The sequence below is a fragment of the Chelonia mydas genome, chromosome 7 (genome assembly GCF_015237465.2).
Source record: "Chelonia mydas isolate rCheMyd1 chromosome 7, rCheMyd1.pri.v2, whole genome shotgun sequence".
NCBI classification, from domain to species: domain Eukaryota; kingdom Metazoa; phylum Chordata; order Testudines; family Cheloniidae; genus Chelonia; species Chelonia mydas.
Genome location: NC_057853.1, coordinates 60811542 through 60830601, shown reverse-complemented (window position 1 = coordinate 60830601; position 19060 = coordinate 60811542). Strand labels below are relative to the sequence as shown.

Here is a 19060-nt window from a genome sequence, read left to right as displayed (position 1 = left end):
CTGGAATGTATATGAGGCTCATTCAAATTCACACGCTGAAGCTCAAAGAAAATCTTCATTACCTGACATTAGTAGTCCCTATCACTTTCTTTAAGGTTTCCAGACAGCAGAAGAACAGGCCACATATACCTTTTAGTCTTGAACTGTAATACACCCTTGTTACTTTGCAATACATACTAACCCACAGAGACCTTCCTACCAAGACTACAAAAAGAAGGATTCTGGGTGGACTCCTCCTGAAGGTCGAAACAACAGACTGGACTTCTACACAGAGTGCTTCTGCCGACGTGCCCGAGCTGAAATTGTGGAAAAGCAGCATCACTTGTCCCATAACCTCAGCCGTGCAGAACACAATGCGATCCACAGCCTCAGAAACAACTGTGACATCATAATCAAAAAGGCTGACAAAGGAGGTGCTGTCGTCATCATGAATAGGTTGGAATATGAACAAGAGGCTGCTAGGCAGCTCTCCAACCACCACTTTCTACAAGCCATTACCCTCTGATCCCACTGAGGGTTACCAAAAGAAACTACAGCATTTGCTCAAGAAACTCCCTGAAAAAGCAAAAGAACAAATCCACACAGACACACCCCCGGAACCCCGACCTGGGGTATTCTATCTGCTACCCAAGATCCATAAACCTGGAAATCCTGAATGCCCCATCATCTCAGGCATTGGCACCCTGACAGCAGGATTGTCTGGCTATGTAGACTTCCTCCTCAGGCCCTACGCTACCAGCTCTCCCAGCTATCTTCGAGACACCACTGACTTCCTAAGGAAACTACAATCCATCGGTGATCTTCCTGAAAACACCATTCTGGCCACTATGAATGTAGAAGCCCTCTACACCAACATTCCACACAAAGATGGACTACAAGCCGTCAGGAACAGTATGCCCGATAATGTCACGCCAAACCTGGTGGCTGAACTTTGTGACTTTGTCCTCACCCATAACTATTTCACATTTGGGGACAATGTATACCTTCAAATCAGTGGCACTGCTATGGGTACCCGCATGGCCCACAGTATGCCAACATTTTTATGGCTGACTTAGAACAACACTTCCTCAGCTCTCGTCCCCTAATGCCCCTACTCTACTTGCGCTACATTGATGACATCTTCATCATCTGGACCCATGGAAAAGAAGCCCTTGAGGAATTCCACCATGATTTCAACAATTTCCATCCCACCATCAACCTTAGCCTGGACCAGTCCACACAAGAGATCCGCTTCCTGGACACTACGGTGCTAATAAGCGATGGTCACATAAACACCACCCTATACCGGAAACCTACTGACCGCTATGCCTACCTACATGCCTCCAGCTTTCATCCAGACCACACCACACAATCCTTTGTCTACAGCCAAGCTCTACGATACAACTGCATTTGCTCCAACCCCTCAGACAGAGACAAACACCTACAAGATCTCTATCAAGCATTCTTACAACTACAATACCCACCTGCTGAAGTGAAGAAACAGATTGACAGAGCCAGAAGAGTACCCAGAAGTCACCTACTACAGGATAGGCCCAACAAAGAAAATAACAGAACGCCACTAGCCATCACCTTCAGCCCCCAGCTAAAACCTCTCCAACGCATCATCAAGCATCTACAACCTATCTTGAAGGACGACCCATCATTCTCACAGATCTTGGGTGACAGGCCAGTCCTTGATTACAGACAGCCCCCCAACCTGAAGCAAATACTTACCAGCAACCACACATCACACAACAGAACCACTAACCCAGGAACCTATCCTTGCAACAAAGTCCGTTGCCAACTGTGTCCACATATCTATTCAGGGGACACCATCATAGGGCCTAATCACATCAGCCACACTATCAGAGGCTTGTTCACCTGCACATCTACCAATGTGATATATGCCATCATGTGCCAACAATGCCCCTCTGCCATGTACATTGGTCAAACTGGACAGTCTCTACGTAAAAGAATAAATGGACACAAATCAGATGTCAAGAATTATAACATTCAAAAACCAGTCGGAGAACACTTCAATCTCTTTGGTCACTCGATTACAGACCTAAAAGTGGCAATTCTTCAAAAAAAAACCTTCAAAAACAGACTCCAATGAGAGACTGCTGAATTGGAATTAATTTGCAAACTGGATACAATTAACTTAGGCTTGAATAAAGACTGGGAGTGGATGGGTCATTACACAAAGTAAAACTATTTCCCCATGTTTATGCCCCCCCACCTCCCACTGTTCCTCAGACGTTCTTGTCAACTGCTAGAAATGGCCCACCTTGATTATCTCTAGAAAAGGTCCCCCCCCTTCCCGGTCTCCTGCTGGTAATAGCTCATCTTAAGTGATCACTCTCATTACAGTGTGTATGGTAACACCCATTGTTTCATGTTCTCTGTGTATATAAATCTCCCCACTGTATTTTCCACTGAATGCATCTGATGAAGTGAGCTGTAGCACACGAAAGCTTATGCTCAAATAAATTTGTTAGTCTCTAAGGTGCCACAAGTACTCCTTTTCTAGTTACTATTCAGTATCCCTGTTTTGGTATTTTATATTTATATAAATCAAGGTTCGGCATCCTTTGGCATGTGGCCCATCAGGGAAATCTGATGGCGGGCCTTTACCAGCAGCGTCCACAGGTTTGGCCGATCGCAGCTCCCACTGGCCGTGGTTCACCGTCCCAGGCCAACAGGGGCTGCGGGAAGCAGCAGCCAGCACATCCCTCAGCTCATGCCACTTCCTGAAGCCCCCATTGGCCTGGAACGGCGAACAGTGGCCAGTGGGAGCTGCAATCGGCCAAACCTGCGGACGCTGCAGGTAAACAAACCATCCCGGCCCGCCAGCGGATTTCCCTGACGGACCGCATGCCAAAGGCTGCCGATCCCTGATACAGATGCTACACATTGGTGGGGAATACTAGTTAATGTAAGTACTGCAAGCTCTGTAGATTGTACATACTTTATAATAGTAGTAATTTTTTCAAGAGCTTCTCCCTCTCCGAACTCAAATGATGAAAACATGACAAATATAAAATAAGCGTCAAAAATGAAATACTGAATAAACAGAGTTGAACCAGAAACAATCCAGTATCTCATTTAATTAAATTTCGGTTTATTTTCTTTCCCCCTCCTTTATTTTATCCTCTCACATCCTTAAGTGCATATGGCATTCACCAGTTTTCCACCATTTATTTTGGTCTTGGGCTAATCTGTTCAGACTTCTGAATGTCATGTTGATGAATTTAGCTCTCTCTATTGTTCTAAGTAATATTTCTCTAGGTTGTCCTCTTTCTACTCTTTCCAGGTGGTGCCCACGTTATCACTTGCTGTGGAAGTTATGTTATTGGCATCTTTAAAGCATGTCCTAAATATGTCCATCATTTTCTTCTTGCATATTTAATGCTTCAGTATGGTTTGCTCTCCTTTGAATTTCTGATGTTGCAAGAAACTGTCTTCAGTGCACTCAGAAGATCCTTCATAGGCATTTACTTTGGAATGAGTTAATCTTCTCATCAATTTCTGTTGTAGATTTCTATGACTCCGCTCCAGACATGACACCAGTATTCAAAATTCATAGTTGTGTGTCAGTGCCAATCATGCTACTTTTCCAAATCTTCTCAAGCTTATGAAAGTTGTTTGCTGCTTTTGATATTCATTGCTTGACATCTAGCATGGTGTCACTATCATTGTATTTCTGATTCCATAGATAGGTAAAATGACTTACTTCTTCTAGTAGGTTGACGTCAAAATGGGAACCATGATTGAAAAGATGTGATGGCTGCCATTTTGAGCTCAACATTCTGAATCTTTGTGACTAAAATCTAAAATGCAATGTTGCACTGCACATATACCAATCATCATTTCAAAACCAATTGCAACTTAGTAGAATCAATAATTAAAAGCAGGCAAAATGATTGAGTCTTCATTAAGGAGCAATCACTTACCAAGTCTGGTTATGCAAATAAATAAAATTGGTTTTATTCCTACAAGTGAAAAAATCCATGACCTCAAATTCCCCCATATGAAATGGCAGACTTTGTCCCTGCTCAAAATTACTGATCTCAGTTTGTATACACCAATGTGTTTTGATGATTAATAGTAATCCATCTTTTATACATTGTTTCAACCAAAAAAGGGACTTTTTTTTTTTAAACTGGTGACACACTGATTTTATCATGGTAAACTGTAACATTTTTCAGTTCCATAAAGTTTAATATCACAGTAGGATACCAAGTTAAACATACTCTAAGATGCTTCACTTATTAAAAATAATACCTTTATAATTGCTTAATTATAGTAGTTTTGCATTTCCATAACCTTAAAGAGTTCACTAAATATTCTCAAATTTGATTAAACATACTGAATTAAAGGCAGCAGTCACATGTGCTGCAAAATAACAAGCAACTTGCAAGTAGGGTTTTGTAAGTAAAGCGCCATTTCAGTCTTATCTATAGCAACACTACTGCAACACTCTAAAAACATAATGATGAAAGGGTTCTATTTTCCAGTTCTCATCACCATATTATTCTGTCTTCACATTAGAATACATCTGTATTTTTATTCAAAGTAATTCAGCTAAAGATCATCTTGGAAGTTCTACTCATTGACAAATTTTAGTCTAACAAGGAGTTTACAGATTAAAGATCATTTCAAAAACATTGTCTAAATATTTCCTATTGCTCCACACTTTCCAGTTTAGCAAATATATGATCACTGCCAAAATCTGGACTGGATTCTGCCAAGAGATGAGCACCCCATTAAAGGCAACAGGAGCTGAGGACCCTTTAAATCTCCTTGAGGTGCTCAGCACCTTTCAGGATTGAAGCATATAAGCAACGAACCTGCCTCCTTTCTATTTTTGTATCCTAAAGAATTAAAACGAACATTATATAACATCTTGTCTCCATAGCAATCTCTTCCATCTTTTAGTGTTTCATTTAATGAGCAGTGAGAATTATTATCCTGGTCAAATAATTAGGCTTCTTACCAATTTCAGATTGAAAACTTGATCTGAACTAAAATCCATCTGATTGTAATTTAAGGTACAGAATAGTATCCCCTTGGGATCTAAGTCATGCCTAAGTCCAACTTTTTCCCCTCTTCTTTTGAAATGCAACATAAGGGTATTTGAGATGTACAAAGTATAATTTGCATTACAGACCTTGCACAGTAAAAGCCATGAACTCACCAAAGCTGAAAGATTGACTTTTGGGTTTCTTTAAAATAAATTCCTCAATTTAATTTCACTCCACTCTTCAAAAGGTTTCTTTCCCTCATATTTTTCTTAAAATGAATATTTGGTCTTAAAACATTTAGGGATTACAGCTGTATTATAGAGGAGAGAGCTCTTTTTTTAATACTCTGCCAACCATAATTTTTCTTTGTAGAAGTAATTTTTGGCTGTTTGTTCCAGGCAACAGTGCCGAAAAAGAATGTAGGGGGAAATTTGACTGGTCTTTAACCAGAGAGCTGGGTTTAAGAAAGCCAACCAGTTTGCATTCCAAGAACTAAAATGGACTTTGGCCATGTTTTTACTGAGGCTCCAATTTCAGCCATCATTGTCCAGCTATCAGCGCAGTTGCACCAATGCAACTAGTGGACACACTAAAAAAATTTTAAGTTTTGATTTGCACCACTGTAGCTTACTATAGTTTTAAATAGGAGTAAGCTCCACCAGTTCAAATAACAGTTTTCCTTGTCTATGCTAGATGTTTGCACCAGTGTTGCTACAAGAATGCCTGGCCACAATAGCTGTAATCAGGACAAATCACCACTGTAGACAAAGCCTTTGAAATTCCATATGCAAATTTCTCTCTTATGCTTAAGACAAGTGGCTTGCAGCATTTTCAAATTGGTAGGCTACAACCAACATCTAGTAATAACGTAAGGTCAACAAAAGTATATTTGTCGGTCCAAGGAGTAAACATTTAGTAATAAAAATATAAGATTAGTTTATTGGAAACCGGACACATAACAGGACAAAGTAACATCAAATTATCCTTCTGATTCTCATACCCTCGAGCACTGCCAACTTCCTAAGTGGCTGGAAGTTATATTTCCTAGTTACACATTAACCAGTGTTAAAAAACATGATGATTGCCTTAAAACTCTCATTATTGTATAGGACACATGGAAACCACTTCAGCTATATTCTCTAGCTGCAAACGAACACATTTTGAACTCGCAACAGAAATGTTTTGAGTGGAGGAAGAATATAAAACAGCTAATCAGGAGAACTCTCTTAGCAGAACACTCTCATCTTGATGTTTATGGATGAAACTGCCATTTAGTATTAATGGGAGTTATAACGAGAGGTCACCTACTAGCAGCTGTTATTTGAGGGCATTATCTATGCATGTTCCAACTTGCAGGATTGGCACCTCCTGGTATTGAGCAGTGGAATCTTCTAGAGAGCAGTGTCTGTTGAGGCCACTTGCCCCTCCCTTCCATTCCACTTGTGGATGATTCCCAGAATATGAAGTGGGGAGTGGCCCCAGCCACTGTTCAGTGCCTTCTCTAATTTTGGAATTCTTTACCTGAGACATCAGAGAAGTGGGGAAGGTGGGCAGGGGCTGTGAACACACAGAGGCAACACTCTCAAAGAACAATTATTACTAGCAAATAACTTCTCTTTTTTCTTCCAGTGGCCTCTACACATTCCCTCTTGTGGGAGATTAACAAGCAGCACATCTCCATAGGAAGGTGGGCTGAGGAGTTCTAGATGAACAAGAACTGCAGAACTGCCAAAATGAGCATCAGCTCTGAATGGCAGGTCAAGAGAGTATTAGAGGATGGCCACAATTTTGCTCTCCCTGATCACACCTAAGTAAGGGACACAGTTTTGCTTCAAGTAACAACTTTACAAATTCCATGAAAAGACTAAGCCCCCAAAGGATGCTGCCTTCAGATTAACTGAATATCTTTTAATATATATCCAGGTGAATGAAAACCTGGTGAATCATACCAAGGGTGTACAAGAGACTTGGGGAATACAGACAAGTTTAGTGGCCTGTAAGAGATGGAAACAGAGATGACTTGAGACTGGAAATGGAGAAAAGGATACCAATGAAATCCTACTTCAGTTTATAGAGGAATAGCCATTTGGCCTGTATTTCACTGAGGCTTGGTTTACACAGTTTTGGTACCAAGATAACTATGTTACTTAGGGGGTGTGATTTTTTTAGTTATACTGGCACTGGACTACTTCAAGCAAGTGGTGCATTTGGAAACAGTGTCAAAACCTTGGCAGCAAATTCAGATGGTTATTGGACCATCAATGCTATAAATTATGGGCATCAAGTGGTTCACCAGGTCCATGGTGCTGGATACTAGACACTGCACTCTGTTGATCTGTATGGATCAAGGGATTTCTCTGGTGTCTGACTGTCAGCACCAAATTAAGTCAATCCGTAAGACTCTGAGGACTTTGGCACAAAGCTGACAGTACCAGAACCTTGGTGCTGAATTAGGCTGACCTGGAGGAATCCAGAAACCTCAGAGCCAGCACAGGCCCTAGCACTGGGGTACAACAGATAAGACCAAAGACATGGATGCCACCAGATATAAAGCCAGTTAGCTTAGTTGATGTCTAAAGTTGATGCTGGAGGTACACATTGCCAGACTGAGTCAACTGGACCTGAGAGGCCTCCCCCATCAGTAGAGCTGTGTGAGGTGGCCCTCCTGCTCCTTTCCATCTTTCATATTCAGGTGTCCTTTTCATAGACATCAGAATGACTGGGAGCATTTAGTAATTTTCTGCACAAGTAATTTGTTTTGTGAGGTCATCTCTCCTATTTTTATCATATGAAGACCCAGAGAGTTTCTTCTGACTCACACTAAACCTATGCAGCACCAGCAATAGCAGATGTGAGTGAAACAAATTAAGGGTGTCAAAAGTGTCCACATTACAGGACTGGAGACGGCTGAAGCATCTCCTGGAGCCAGGAATACTCCACCTGTGGTGAAGGTATTTCTCTATAAGGTGTTCCACCCAAAGGCACTGATCCTGCAATCACATGTGCATATGAGAAACTTTATTCACATGCATAGTTCCACTGAACTCAATAAGATAACACAAGAGTGAAATTATTCACATGCATGAGTGTTTGCATGATCAGGGCCAAGATTTTCTAAAGCCAACAAGTATTTCTTTAAACCCAAAGCTGAAATCTGTGACTTAGTATTCATTTAGACAAACCCAGACTCAGAAGACAACAAGCAACTATGTATTGTTGGATTTATGATTCTTGAATACCACATAGACAATGTTTGTATGAGAACAAAAAATAGGACTCAAGAAAAAAAGAGAAGGTTAGTTACCTGTAACTGAGGTTCTTCAAAATGTGTGGTCCCTATCTTTCAGAGTAGCAGCTGTGTTAGTCTGTATCCACAAAAAGAAAAGGAGTACTTGGGGGCACCTTAGAGACTAACAAATTTATTTAAGCATAAGCTTTCGTGAGCTACAGCTCACTTGTTATATGCATGTGCCATACATCCGGAGCTGGATATTTTGAAAGTAGTAGTGCCTGTTAGTTCATGCATGCACCCTTGCTTCACTGTGTTATACCAATAAAATAAAAACCAGCAGGATCTTATTAAAGGGAATAAGGCAAAATGCTACATTTATTGTGAATCCAGAAAGAATCATAGTAAGCAGTTAGTTATAGCTATAACATTCCATTCAATTTCATATTTATTCACAAATTCATTCATACACACACACACACACACACAGAGGTTCTGCAAGGTTATCATCATAATTACCAGCCTTAAAGTTGCTCGTCCCAAGCCAATGGCCAGGTGGCCTGGACACGAGGAGGGAGCAGGGCCTTGTCAGATGCTCATCTGATGGTCCTGGAAGTTGGTTTGCAGAATCAGACCCCAAAGTTCTCAGTTTCAAGAGTCCATTTTTATAGGAATTTCTTCCTATGCCAGTCTATGGGAATTGCTTCATCATGCTGTTGCTGAATCAATCAGCAGATGGCACATTCCTGACGGCTCCGTGCTGCCAGATGTTATCTTGTTCTTTGATTCTCCCATTCTTGAGGCTGTTGGGTGGATTCCAGTCTGCCCTCCGGGGGTCCTCTGGCTGTTTCCACTTGACGCTATCTTCGGCCGATTGACACTGGATTCTTAGGCTGGCACCTCCCTGATCATTCATTTATTATCCACACACATCCTCTATCTCTATTTTAATCACAATTGTTAACAAAGCGAGATGAATACAACAAAAGGGTGGGGAGTCTCTGTGTGCTGTTTCTGTTGTTAGAAAGTATCGATTTGGTCTCTCTCTGTGTGAGTAGTTGTTGTTACGAAGTATTGCTTTGAGAACAGACTCTGTTTTAGGATGTACTAACACAATTAGCAGCTTGCAAGTTTCACACAGAGAGGGAGAGAAACAGTAAAAATAAGAGACCAAAAACCAAGAGACCTCTTAATTAGTAATACCCTGGAATTTAAACTATGGGAAATCAAACTCATTTGTGATTTTAATACAGAACTTCTTTAATATGATCCAACATAACAACCATTTCATCCGAGGTGCTGATAGGTAGGGCGGACCAAGTGTGCCTTCAGTTCCTTCTCCACCACAAACTAAGAAATCCGCAGCAGAGGGGAAGGAGCGCAGGATTGGAATACAGATAGGGACCTCACATCTCAAAGAACCTCCAGTTACAGGTAAGTAACCTCTTCTCTTTGAGTGATGGTCCCTATTGTATTCCACTGAGGGTGAAAGGAAGATGATGGAATCATGGAACAGAGAACATCCACACTGAACGAGGCATACATTGCAGAATCTTGCACCAAGGCATAATGGGAAAAGAAGGTATGTACTGAACTCCATGTGGCCAACCTACATATGCCTGCAAGTGGTACGTTGTGAGGTGCTGCTGTAGTCAATGCTTACACTCTTATGAAGTGGGCTCTTACCCCAAGTGGTGGAGACAATCCCGGTAACTGATAAGAGTGTAATGCACCCTGAAACCCACTTAGAATGGAGATCGCTTGCCCTTTAATCCTGGTCCGTTACAGTGATAAAAAGTCTAGGGCAGTGGTTCTCAACCAGGGGTCTGGAGCCCCTTGGGGGGCCGCAAACAGGTTTCAGGGGGTCCACCAAGTAGGGTCAGTGTTACAGTAGCTGGGGCCCAGGGCAGAAAGCTGAAGCCCTCCTGCATGGGACTGAAGTCCAGGGCTCTGAGCCCCGCCACCCAGGGTGGACGCTGAAGCCTGAGCAACATAATTTCATGGGGGTCTCTGTGGCATGGGGCCCCAGACAACTGCCCTGCTTGCTACCCACTACATTAGGCCTTGACTTTATATGCTGAAAAACAGCTATTGTGGGCTGTGGATTTTTTATAGCACCTTGTGGGGGCCTCAGAAAGAAAAAGGTTGAGAACCCCTGGTCTAGGGGACTTCCTGAATGGTCTTGTCTTCTGCAGATAGAAGGCCAGGGCCTGGCGGACATCAAGGGAGTGAAGGTGCTGTTCCTCCACTGAGGAGTGAGGTTTTTGAAAAAAAGCAAGCAAGTATATGGATTGGTTGAGATGAAAGCGGGATAAATCCTTTGACATAAACTTGGGATGCAAGCACAGGGAAAAAAATGTCTTTACGGAACACGGTAAAGGGGGGATTCTGCCATCATGGCCCCCAGTTCATCAACCCTTCTTTCAGAAGTAATAGCTACCAGGAAGGCAACCCTCCTGGAGAGGAGAGACAGGGAGTAGGAGGCCAGAGGTTCAAAGGGCGATTTCGTCAATGCCATGAGGACAAGGATGAGGTTCCATTGGGGAACGATGGGTTGAACGGGAGGAAAAGCCTGTAGGAAGCCCTTCCAAAACCTGGTAGTCAAGGGGTGAGTAAAGACAGAGCGCCCTTCCACAAGGGGGTGGAAAGCACTGATAGCAGCTATGTGCACCTTGATGGACTTGAGAGCGAGGCCTGATGCCTTCAGGGAGAGGAGATAGTCCAAAAGAAGAGGGATGTCCACCGCTTCAGGAGCAAGACACCTTTGTTGGGATCATGAGGAGAAATGCTTCCACTTGGCCCTATAGGACTGCCTTGTGGACTCTTTTGTGCTACTCGAGAGGATATCTTGTACTGCTGATGAACATTCCCATTCTAGTGAAAATGCCTCTGGGTTCTTGGTTCATCTTCACAACCATTAGCATCTCCTACGCTTAGTCTTCGCAGAAGTGATATTTCGGAGAGCATCTAGAGAGCCACAACCCCCCTCATGCTGTAAACCTGACCTACCCCTTTCGGGGGGTATCTAGCACTCTTTTTACAAGCTTGGAGTGCTATAACAATGGACAAATGGGTCCTGGATGTCATTCAACATGGCTATATGATTGAGTTCACAACATTACCTCATCCATGTCCCCCACCCTGGCCCCGCCTCAGGGACCACTCTCACAACAGCATTCTCACCCTAAAAGTAGACTCCCTATTGCAAAGGGGAGTGTCATAACCATACAGCTAAGGGTAGCCTAGAATTTCTCCTTACCTGTAAGGGGTTAAGAAGCTCAAATAACCTGGTTGGCAACTGACCAAAAGGACCAATGGGGAAAGAAGATACTTTCAAATCTTGACAGAGGGAAGGCTTTGTTTTGTGTGTTCTCTTGGGAAGCAGAGAAGCATCAGCTCAGAAAACTCCTTCTCCTATAAACCATCCTAAAAGTCTCTCATATTACAAAAATTGTAAGTAAAAGCCAGGCAAGGCATGATAGATTATCTTTTATTTTGCTTGTGAATTTTTCCTCTGCTGGAGGAAGGTTTATTCTTGTTTTTTGTAACTTTGAAACTAAGCCTAGAGGAAGTTCTGCTGTGTTTTTGAATCTTTTGTTACCCTGTAAAGTTATTTTCCATCCTGATTTTACAGAGGTGGTTTTTACCTTTTTTAAAATAAAATCCTTCTTTTAAGAACCTGACTGATTTCTCTATTGTCCTAAAACCTAGGGGTTTGGGTCTGTGATCACTTTGTAACCAATTGGTTAGGATATTATTCTCAAGCCTCCCCAGAAAAGGGGGTGTAAGGGTTTGGGGGCATATTTTTGGGGAATAGGAACTCCAAGTGGTCCTGTCCCTGATTCTTTGTTAAATCACTTGGTGGTGGCAGCGTACCCTCCAAGGGCAAAGAATTTGTGCCTTGGGGAAGTTTTAACCTAAGCTGGTAGAAAAAGCTTAGGGGGTCTTTCATGTGGGTCCCCACAGCTGTACCCTAGAGTTCAGAGTGGGGAGGGAACCCTGACAGGGAGTGATAGGTCTATCAGGGTGCAGGGTTCTGTTCCACCTATTTCCTAGTTGCCAAGAAGGGCAGGTGGAGACTGATCTTAGACCTCCGCTGTCTCAACTGCTTCATATGCAAGCCAAAGTTTCATTAGAAAGAGGCATGTGATTTCCAGCTCTCCATATGCAGGACACATACTTGCACGTGGATATCCGTCATACCCACAGACATTTCCTGATATTCATGATGGGCCTTTGTCACCTCCAATACAGGGTTTTACTGTTTGTACTCACAACTGCTTTATGGGTCTTCACCAAAGTTTTGTTGGTAGTGGAAGCCCACCTCCTGCGCCAAGAGGTCCTTATGTTCCCTTCTGTTGACAATTGGCTGCTAGCAGTGCAATCAAAAGGGGAGGCTCATGCCTCGACCTCTATGCTTCTCACTCTCTTCTCCTCCCTGGGAGTGAGTGTAAACGTTGAAAAATTGACTTTGGATCCCACATGTTCCCTAGAATTTATTGGTGGCCACATTGACGTAAGCTTGACATGCTTCTACCTACAGGAGGACAGTTCCAGGCCCTATAAGAGCTCATTTCCAAGGTGATTTCCAGTTCTTCTGTTCTGGTCAGGACTTACCTTTCTCTTCTTGGCCACATGACAGCTTGCACATAAATTACTGCCTTAAATCTTCTACGCTTTCACCTCCTACAACTGTGGCTCAAAAGAACATATTCTCCCATGCACCACAGCAGGGACTTCCTACTGATGGTTCCCCACGAGGTTCTCTCCTCCTTCCAGTGGTGGAGGGGGACTGCACTGGCACACCATTCCTTCCATCCTCCCCAAGCATGACGATCATCACAGATGCAACGATCATCAGATGGGGTGGTAAGCACATGACTCAACGGATTTGGACCACTCAGGAATCCCAGATGCACATCAATATCATGTAACTCTGGGTGGTGTGGACAGCATGTTACGCATTTCTCCCATCCATTTATTCCTATCATGTTCTCATCATGTCAGGCAAAACCACTGTTTACTACAGCAACAAACAAGGGGCACAAGGTCACCTGCGCTTTGTGCAGAGGCAGTTCGTCTTTGGGATTGGTGCATTGGCCACATGATCCTGTTGATGGCAGCATATCTTCCTGGGATTCAAAACGTAATTGCAAGTCCCTCAGCAGGAAATTCGTGACCAACCACAAAATGGGAGCTCCACGACACCATGGTCTCCAACATTTTCAACCACTGCAGGATTCCTACCTCAGACCTCTTTGCCTCCCATGCCAACAGCAAATGCACCAGTACTGCTCGGCGCTCTTTCTCAAGGCCATGCACAAGTCATCCGCTTGTCAGATCAGATAAATTATGCCATGCCTCCCCTACTGCTCCTGCTGCATGTCCTACATGAGATCAGACAGAAGAGAGCAGTTTTCTGATCACCCCATTCTGGCCTTGCCAGTCTGGTTTCCCCTTCGTCTCCACATGTCAGCGTGTTCCTCCACTTCCAGCTTTCCTGGAACTCCTCATGCAACACAGCGGCAGGATCCAGCATCCTGATCCACAGACTTCACCTCAGAGCTTGGTTTTTGGATAGGCATTTTGGATGGGGCTATTGGGTCTTCTGCATCTGCAAGGAGGCCCATAGGACCATTGGTGGAAGAATTGGGGAGCTTTAAAATGTTGCACCAGTGGCGGGCAGTAAACCTTGCACTTGAGTGCTGGTATGTAGATACCCAGTGATTGCAGAGTGGCTCTGAAGTCCTTGAGGAAGTGAAGGGAATCATTAGTCTTCTGATAGAAGAGATGAGACTCATTAAAAGGGAGGTCCTATATGGTGTTCTGGACTTCCTTTGAGAAACCTGATGAATGCAGCCACGACTCCCTCCTCACGACGATCCCTGTAGCCATAGTGTGCAAAGAAGTGTTTGCTGCATGCATCGCAGACTGGAGTAGTTGTCTTTGCAACCAGTTTTCCCTTCTGTAGGATAGCCTGGAAGTGGGCTTGATCATGCTGGAGAAATCTGTCAGAGAAGTCTGCCAACTTGCCATAGGTAAGGCAGATATATGTAGTGAATAGAGCCAAGTGACTGGAGATGAGAAATTGAAGGCTGGCAGAGAAGACGACCGTGTGACCCAGAAGATCCAGTTGCTTGCCCTCTTTGTCTGCCAGGAGGGAGTGCGAGTGTTGTTGATGGGCCTGCTCCACTGCTGCCTGTATGATGAGGGAATTGGGTGGGGAATGAGAGAACAGAAACTTGGACCCTTTTGCGGGTACATAGTACCTCTTCTATACCCCCTTGAGGTGTGGGTGTGCAAGTGGCTGGGAGTGTGCCAGACATTCTGGACAGGCTGAAGAATGGCACCATGATTGGTAGAGCCACTCTTGCTGGTAAGATTTTCAAGCACCTGGTGCCGTTTCTCCTGTACTTCCTCCAGTGGAATGCGTGAGGGCATCAGCACCCACATAATTCCTGGAACTGATGGTAGTCATCTGGGGGCAAGGAGGGAGTCGAAGACACTGCAGCGTCTGCAGACAACGAAGGGAACTGCTCTGGGTCTTGTGGTACTGTTAGAGTCAGACTACGCAGTCGAAGAGGAGAGATGGGGGACTCCTCTCAAGTGGCGTGAGAAGGTTTCAAAAGGCAGATACTGCGGTTATGAGCCCCAGTACAGTCAACCAGGCAGATCTGGCGGTTGCTGTAGAGTGTCCCAAGAAGCAGGGTGCCAATGGCTCCATTGCTTAGGAAAGGGAGAGTATTGCCATTGAGTCGGTGTAACCTTAGGTTAGTCGTTTTGATTGGTGGTATGGAGGGGACCGGACCCTGGGCTCCATCTGAGTCCTCCGATGCTGAAAAATCAGAGCCCAGTTCGAACGGCAGTGGACACTCGGAACTGTGGAATCTGTAGGTAAACCGGCAGTAACTTGACCCGAGGGAGGCAACTCTAATGTAGGAAAGCATACCCACCTAGGAGGCGGACAGCACTGAAGATGTGGAGATCTCACCTCCTCCAAGGCAAAGAGGTCATGAGGCTTGGGGGCCAACTTGAATCTCCCCAGTATCAGTGGTACGCACTCCACCGTTGGAACAAGAGCTGGAACAGAGGACTGCCTCAGAACCGAAGGTTCCCTTGACTTCAGTAGCGCTGACCTGGAAGGAATACACGGCTTGGTGGACAGAACAGCAGAGCCGACGGTCTGTGCGACTTCTTATTGTGCTTTTGAGCACTGGAACATGCTGCTTCTCCGTGGCTGGAACTAAGGGATGGAACAGTATCCTTCTTGGGTCTGGAGGAAGACTTACTGCCATGCTGATGTGCACACTTCCTTGTCTCACAAATAGATTCCAGCATGGGGTCCATAACACTGGTACCCACGGAACCGGACTGGAACTCTGCATCAGGAGGTGCACTCCTTGATTGCTCAGGCCAATGTACAGGGGGTTTCCCAGCCTGGATCCAACTGCGGCCTCATGGCAACCTCCATGAGGTGCTTCTTGAGGCGGAGAGCCCGGCCTTCCTAGGTACACCTTGGGAAGGAGAGGCAGATACTGCACCTGAATGCAATGTGGGCTTCCCCCAAGCAGTAACAGCAGCACTGCTGCTCATCGCTGATTGAGAACAAGCAAGGGCAGGAAGTGCAGATCTTGAACCCCAGCATCTTCAGCATAATCTAGTACCCTGGCGTGGGTGCTGAGAGGGTGCGGGGAGTGAGAGATTGGCAAAACAGCATCCCAAAGTCCTTAAAACTACTACTCACAGTATAACTACTACAAAAATAACAAAGATACTATTCGAAGAATAAAAGTCTTCTTTCTGTGTTTTAGAAAGTATGTCACAAGAGAACAGTAGAAGCTCCAACTCGGACCATGCAGCAGTGAGAAGGAACTGAGGGTGCAGTCAGTCCACTCTGCCCTTTATCACCTCAGATGAAACCGTGAGGTGGAGGAAGGGCACATGAGCAGACCAACAGACACTACTACTTTCAAAATCCCTAACTCCAGATGCTTGGCGCATGTGTATAACCCTCAGTGGAATATAATAGGAACCATCATTCGAAGCAGAACTAAAACAGTTTACATAAAAATAATTCATAGCCATCTGAGCCAATGGATTTTGATTCATGATGGTCTGGACTGATTTTCAAACAGCATTTGATAACAATATAGAAAAACTGTAAGGGAGAATCAAAATATTTAACTGTCAGAAACAAATATAAAGCTGCCTGCTGCCTTTTAAAACAGGTTATATTCTGCCAACACAGAAAGGAATAAATTCTTTAATCCAAATTTATTTTTTGGGAAACATTTACATCAATATGCAATTTCAATTACACCACCCTCATCCATCAAAAGGATGGAAGTTTTCTGTACATATAGGCAATTGGACATTGCTGTAATGAAAATCCTGATTTAAGTCCTGACTCAGCAAAGCATTTAAGAACTTGCTTAACTTGGGGCTGGTCTACACTAAAGTTAGGCCGGATTAACTATATTGCTCAGGCCCTATGCCCTTTGCAAAGTAGATAAACCCCCCAACCTAAATCCCAGTGTAGAAACCACTAGGTTGACGGAAGAAGTGGATTTACTACAGTGATGCAAGAACCCCTTCTGTTGCTGCGGTCAATGTCTACACTACAGCAGCACTGCCCCTGTGCCCCTGTAGCATTTCTAGTGTAAACATAGCCTAAGCATGTGACTAGTCCCACTGAAATCTTAAAGTTTAGCACATGCTTAAGTCCTCTGCTGAAGTGGAGTCATAACTCACTAGGTCAGATCTTTTGCTCAGGTTAAATCTCCTTTGAACTCCAATACCACAAAGGGGACTTAAAGCTACCTTAATCAGATAGATGAACAGTCCCTTATCATAGTGTAGCCTTGCACCATCCATTCCTCCCCCTGTAAACCTAGTGAGCATATCAGGGGCATGCATAATGGAGTAAAGCTGGTAAACAATGCATTCTGGCAATCCTAGGCCTGCAGAATGATCCCTCAGGGACTCATTCTAGCTAGGATACATTAGAACAAGCCCCTATGAGTATATCTTCCCCCATGGAGAAGGTAGAAAGATGGCTGAAGAAAACAGAAAGGTGGAAGGTAGAAAGATGGCCCTGCCTGGAGCATTCTCCCATGGAAGGCTGTGGCAGAACAGGCACATCTGCCTCAATTTCCCTCCTTCAGAGATCCCAGTAACTCCCCTGGAAGATTTCTTAACTCACTAATACCTTCCTTGGGGCTGGTTTATTACTGAAAGATGGTTTAAATAAGCCATAACAAAGGTCCCAAACATAGTTCCTTTCTCAAACCCATTATACATAGTCTTTAAAATTCCACATCTTCCCATCCATCAACGTACTACATAGCATGCTCCAGCATCTTCCACCACTCATGGCCTCTTCTTTGGTCTTGGCCTGGCCTTTTATCAGGACAACCACCCCAACCCTTTTAGTTGGAGTGCAACCCTGCTCTTACCAGTGGGAGGCCCCACAGCCTCTCTCCTGGGAGTCTGTCCTCACAAGGGGAGCATCTCTCACTCCCTCGAGCTCTCTCATTGTTCTCCTGGCTCCCATTCTCCCCTCTGCTGGTCCACTGCTTTCAGCCCTCGCTGGCTTAGAAATCAGCAGGCAACTCCCTCTGCTGTTCTCTGGCCTTCAGCTCTCTGGCTTAGGGAGGTCATCCAGCAAACCCCACCTTCTGATCTCCTGCCTCCCCCCTTCCGCCAGGAACTACCACTGCTACCTTCAGAGACCACCTGGTCTCTCATCTGCCAATCTCTCTCCCCCAGGGAGCTGTTGCTGACTCTACCACTGTCCTGATCAATCCCTCCCATCTAGGGCCCAGCTTCTGTCTTTCCAGCCCAACTGGAGTCAGCTGATGAGTCATAAGTGCACTAGCCTCTTCCTGCTTAAAGGGCCAGTGCCACCTTGCGGCTGGGGCAAAGAGACACCTTTGCTTCCCATCATTTGAGCTGCATGGAGCATGAGCTTGATGCAGCCCAGAATCCACCCACTGTGCATCATAGCTCTAAAACATTCTTCCTTTGAGTTAAAACTTCCATTGGTAGCTCTGAGGCAGTAGGTGAATTTTCTTATAAAGTTAATGTAAAATACCTTTACTTTTATCTGAGTTATGTGTATGGATGTAGGGGGAGAGAGAGAGGGACAGGGAGAACCATTTGAAAAATTTCATCTTCAAATCTTGAAATGTCTGGGTACAGTACTACACAGGACATACAATATTGCCAAAGAAATGGGTTTAATAAACCAGGTAACTTTTTCCTCAATTATGACCATTTAAATTAATAATCTAAAAATACATTAATGTAACTTTTACAGCTTAATTATACAGGTATCCGATAGTAGATAACCAAATGACTTAGGTATTAAAATACTGCTGTTGTACAAAAACCTCTAAAATATAAAACTTAAACAAAACAACACTAAAAAAGTGTCAACTTTTTTAATGAAGGTGTTTTTTTAAAATATCTTGTACTTCACCTAGGAGGAGAAAATAATCTACACAGAACATCCACTACATACATACAAAATGGTTGCAGTACATGAAAGCTGTTCAAACTCTATAGCCCTTTTCCTCAGGAACACTAAGTACCTACACAGTGCTCATTGTACTTTCAAATTACATTTTATCTTCTAGTGATCAGCAAATGGCTATTTAATGAAATATAAACCACTGGTTTCCACTAGTTCCTACTGGAAACAGTTGTTTTAAATCAGAAAGTAAAGATGGCAAAAACGCAACAATTTCTCTGAGTAATAGTTTTGGCTCACTGCAGTTTGCATTGTTTATTTTTATGAAAGTATCACTTTATAACTGGAAAATGACTA

At 43.9% G+C, this 19060-nt stretch overlaps 1 protein-coding gene across 8 annotated transcripts in view; it reads right to left on the bottom strand.

Moving 5' to 3' along the window:
- Positions 1-19060, bottom strand: part of ADK (adenosine kinase) — a 555104-nt gene that overhangs the window by 135951 nt on the left and 400093 nt on the right. The window lies entirely within an intron of this gene.